The sequence below is a fragment of the Mustela erminea genome, chromosome 8 (assembly GCF_009829155.1).
Source record: "Mustela erminea isolate mMusErm1 chromosome 8, mMusErm1.Pri, whole genome shotgun sequence".
Taxonomy (NCBI): Eukaryota; Metazoa; Chordata; class Mammalia; order Carnivora; family Mustelidae; genus Mustela; species Mustela erminea.
In genome coordinates, this window is record NC_045621.1 from 47,458,758 (window position 1) to 47,463,983 (window position 5,226).

Here is a 5,226-nt window from a genome sequence, read left to right on the forward strand (position 1 = left end):
AGCAAATTCTTTCACAGAGTAGAAGTTTAATTTTCTTTCTTTTTTTTTTTTTTAGAAGTTTAATTTTCAAAAGTTCATGTTATCAATTTTTTTTTTTTCTTTTTGGTGTTGTGTTAAAACTCATCACCGAACTTAAGGTCATGTGGATTTTTTATGTTTTCTTTCTGATATTTTGATAGGTTTACATTTTAGATTTGTCTGCAATTTCTTTTAAAGATTTTATTTATTTATTTGACAGAGAGAGAGAGCACAAGTAGGCACAGCAGCAGGCAGAGAGAGAGAGGGAAGCAGGCTCCCCGCTGAGCAGGGAGCCGCATGTGGGGCTCAATTCCAGGACCCTGGGATCATGACCTGAGCCAAAGGCAGACGCTTAACCCACTGAGCTACTCAGGCGCTCCAAATTTATCTATAATTGTAAATGACTTTTGGTGTAAGTTATAAAGCTTGTGCCTTCATTTCACTTAACTCTGTACGGTTTCTAATTAATTGTTTCTACTTCTGGAGAAGTCAGGGGATAATTGGACTCCGTTTCAGTTTGAATTTCCAAAATGTAATGGATTCAGTAGGACCCCAGAAGGGACAGGTGCCTCCCCTGAACTGAGCGCACCGCGTTCTGCACCGCTCCCACAGCCCCCAGGGGGCGCCCGAGTCCCACTCCGCAACCCTTGCTGTGCATGCGCGCTAAGGCCGCTTTCTCTGGCGCGCTGACAGGTATTCCAAGGCCTCAGGACCCTCTTGTGCTGAGGCCCAGGCTTAGGGAGGATGTGGGACCTCCTCCACAGTCAGGAGCCCGGCCTCCTCAGGACCCGCTCTGGAGACTTCGGGAGGACATGGGTCCACACACACGCTGACAGGACCTACTGTGGAGGACGTGGGGCGCTGTCCATGCTGACAGGACCCGCTGTGCAGGATGTGGGGCCGCGTGCACCCTACAGGAGGCCCGGCCTCCTCAGGACCCCTGGCGCGAGAAGAAGGTGAGCAGAAGCCGCTGGATCGCGGACTGCTGAGGGGGTGCGTGCTCGCAGGGCCCAGGGGAGGAAGAGCGCGCTGTGTAGACACTGGGCTTCCGTGGCTTTGTGTGCGGTACCTGTGGCCTCCCACGGGGCTGTGTGCGGGGCTGTGCGTGGGGCTGTGGTCCCCCCTTTCTGGGCTCAGATGCTCCCCGATCCCCAGCTGTGTCCCTGCGCCAGCGGACTCAGTTCCTGGGGCTCCTCAGAGGGTGTGCAGTCGGGGAGCAGCCGCCGGCCTCCATGCTCGTGCTCCCCCCGCCTCAGCCCTGCGGGGTCCTTCCCACCTCCACACCCGCTGCAGGGCTGGTCCGGAGTCTGGAAGTTCCGGAGTGACAGCACGGACTCTGCTGGCAGCTGCGGGGACAGTAAGTGTTTTCCCGGTGCCAGTCCTTCCCTGAGCCCAGAGTGTCTCCCCATCTCCATGCGTCTCCCTCCGTGTCTGTCATCAGTGTCACATGGCTGTTGGAGGACAGGCCTGTCCTCTGCTCAGCAGGTCATGGACAAGGTGGGGGAAGCTGGGAGGGCTGCTTGGAAGGAAAGTTCATGGAAAAAGGCAGGGGCTGGGGTGACAGAGGATTCTCACTGGTCCAGCTGCCGGGATGGTGATGTCCTGTAGGAGACGAACCCCAGCTTCCTCTGCGGGGCCTGGAGCGAGTGAGTCTCTAATGTGGGGTCTGTAATGCGCCCTGAGCACCAGGCGCCCCCTTCCCGCCGCCCCTCCGGTGTCCCCAGTCGGCTTTACTGAGGCTTCCTGTCCTGCTTCCTCACAGTTCTAACCAGGTTGTGGGGGGCACTGTGGGAACCTGGGATTCCGAATCCCACTGCTTCTGCTGCGACCGAGGCGAGGCCGATTAATCCTCCCATGAGTCTCTTGCTAATGTGTGACCTCCTGCAAGGGCGAGTGGCCTGTCCACGGTGGGTGACCTGGATCCGGGAGGGCTCCACCTCCATTCCAAAGTCTGACCTCGTCTCTGCTTCTGGACGTGGTGCCCGCATGTTCGTTTGAAGAGCCATCGCCTCTGCGGTGATTTCAGATCTGCAATAACTTGTCACAGAAGCAGAAATGCGTTTTATCTCCACACGCAGACCCCCCAGCTGTCACTTCCTTACCACGTTTGCCACTTCACACAGGCTACTTCAGTGTGTTTCACCCCAAACAAGGACACTGTCTGGCGGAACCACCACATAACCCCAAGTGAGGAAATTATTACGTCTTCCACATTTGAAGCCAGACCACAGGCCCACTTCAGCTGTCGCCCCCTGCCACACTGTCTGAGATGTCTTCTCCATTCTGGTCCAGTTTTCTTTTTCTGGAACTGCTCCCAAGACTTTCCCTTATTTGCACAATGCTTATGGATTTAAGGAGCACAGAGGGCTCCAGTCGTATTTCCATATGATTTGTCACTTGGGCTGTTTTCAGTGTCCACGCTGTGACAGGTAACAGCCTTTCATTTTTTCATGGTGACTAAACACAATAACATTGACCATTTCAAATATTTCAGGTACACAATTCTCCAGCCTTAGCTAAGTTCCCATGACTGTACATCATTCTCCAGACCTTTTTCGTTCTTTCCCTTTTCGTTCTATATGCATGAAACACTAGCTCCCCCTTTCCCCTTCCTCTTGGCCCCTGTAGCCACATCCAAGCTTGTGTCTTTGGACACCTCATACAAGTGAAATCATACAGTGTCTGTCCTTCTGTGAAAACCAGCATCCTGTCCTTTTCCTGATTTCAGAGTAGAGCTGGCAATCTTCAGACTTGAGCATGGTGTTTGCCAGAGATTAAAAAAATTACCCCTTATTCCTGCTTTCATGAGTGTTTATATTAGCAACGGACATTGGGTTTTGGTTAGAACCTCTTCTGCATCAATATGACCATTTGTTTTTACTTGAAAATTTATTGTGGTGGATGATAACATTCCTTAGTTTCACTCTATTGAACAGTGTTTGAGGTGTTTGTGAAGAGAAACGTGCTTATGGTGCACAATGTATTTAAGAGCTCTTGTTTTTGCAATTTTTCTGATCAGTCTTCTTACACTTATTTTAAGAAAGGTATAGGAATGTATTTTGCTGATTTTGTGACGATTTCATTGGGGTTGGTATTAGTGGTTAGGAGGAGGTTAGGGTTAGGATTAGGTTAGAGGTTAGGGTTAGGGTCTCCCTGACCTCTGCTGCACAGAGCCCATTCTCCACCAGTAACCAGAGTGATATTTTCAGAACATAAACTTTGGTCTCCCTGTGGTCTGCTCCCTCCTGCCCATCCTCTCCAGGGAGGCCTGCCCACTGTGGTCCACCCAGCAGTGTGGTTGTCCCATGTGTGCCTCAAGCTTGATGCCAAGTCTTTATATTTACTGTGCCCTCTGCCAGGATCACTCTTCACTCCCCCTTCTTTATGTCTGGCATGTTTCCCCATTGGCTGGGCCTCAATTTGCCCCCTAATGACCTGACTTATGCCTGCTGGTTGTGTATGTGCTTGTACCCTACTTAAATGTAGTGCCCACCTTCTCTGTGTGAGTGATTTACTAACCTGCCAGTGACGGAGCAGGCATAGCCTTAGTGTGTGCACAAAAAGTCAGTTTCAGAGGGACTCAGCACACTTACCTGATGATGGGGGAGCTTCTTTCCCTATGGTGGGGAGCAGGTACTCACCTCAGAGGGAGACCAACCATGTGAGGTAATTGGACAAGACCCCTAACTTCTTGAGACTGGGGAGATGTAGGCCTGAACCCAGAGGCTTATCCCCTTGGATTCAAGGCTGGGGCCTAAGCAAGCCCCCTCTTCTTCCAGGGGTCCTCTTTCCCCTTCCCTGCCCCCGGGCCGGACATGATCTGGGGAAGTCTGAGGGTGACCCCTCCTAGGAATACCGGTGGTTCACTGAGGACCTTGTTAGCAGGATGCCCTGTAACCTTTAAGGGAAGACCCTATGGGAGGTAGAGAAGGCTCTGTGGGGTCAGCAACAGCCCACTCAAAGCAAAGTGGGGCAGGTAGTTGGCCCTACTGGTTCTACCCAGTCTGTCAGGCACAGAAACTGTTGCTTAAAGCAGCCTAGAGCCTGCCCCACTGAAGAAGGTACACACGTTCACAGCCCCCAGCTCTGGGGTCCTGCTGCCAGCCTCTGGCATGACCCTCCTCACACCCTGACCCCTGTCCCTGTAGCTACATGGTCTTCCTGGAGCTGTTCCTGCAGACGGCAGAGAAGCTCTTCATGATGGGACACAGAGTCACCTACTGCATCTTCACTGACCAACTGGCTGCCAGGCCCCATGTACCCCTCTGGGAGGGCCAGAGGGTGGTTGTCCTTCTGGTGGGACACAAGGTCTCCTACTATGTCTTCACAGACCAACTACCTGCTGGGCCCCATGTACCCTCCCATGTACCTCTGGAAGGGCCAGAAGTTGTTGCCCTTGAGATCCTCAGTGCCCCACACTGGCAGGATGTATCCATGCAACACATGGCAATGGTCAGCTGCTTTTGCAAGCAATACTTCCTCTGCAAGGTGGACAACTTGGTATGCGGAGGTAGACCTGAAGTTCCATGACCACATGGGTATGGAAATCCTGTACCCCTCTTTGGCACCCTGTACCCCAGTTTCTACCAGGTGGTCTGTGAGGACTTCAGCTACAAGTGCCAACCACAGTCCCAGGCCCTCACCCCCAGGAATCAGGGTAACATTTACTACATGGGGGCCTTTTTTGGGGTATTAGTGCTGAAGGTTCACTGACTGACCCTGGCCTGTCACCATGCAATGGGGGTTGACCTGGCCAATGGGATGGAGGCCGTGTGGCACAATGAGAGCCATCTGAGCAGGTACGTGCTGGACCACAACCTTGCCAAGATGTTATTACTAGAGGACCTGTGGGACCTGCAGGGGCGGGGCTACCCACAACCCCCACCCCACCCCTGTCATGAAGAAGCTGAGATTTGTGGCTATGCCCAAGAATCACCAGGACACCAGGAACATGTGAGGGACTGCCCTGTTTCCATGAGGGTGTACTACCAGTGGAGCCATCAGAGCAGGTTCCTTCTTCTGTCCTCTTGAGGAGACTGTAAAGCCCTGATGTCCAGGGCCCCCAGCCACACCCACACACAGGAGGCCTGCCTGGGGGCACAAGGTACTCTTTCTGTGGTCCCTACATTTTGATAATTTCTGGGTCATTTGCAGCTGTGAAAGGCTCCAGTTTTATGTCAGCTGTTTTTCTGTGTCAATGCTGAGCAA

At 52.7% G+C, this 5,226-nt stretch overlaps 1 pseudogene; it reads left to right on the top strand.

Annotated features, from left to right (window-relative positions):
- The first annotated feature begins 910 nt into the window (after positions 1-910).
- Positions 911-4,975, top strand: LOC116597056 (annotated as a pseudogene).
- Positions 4,976-5,226: the final 251 nt, after the last annotated feature.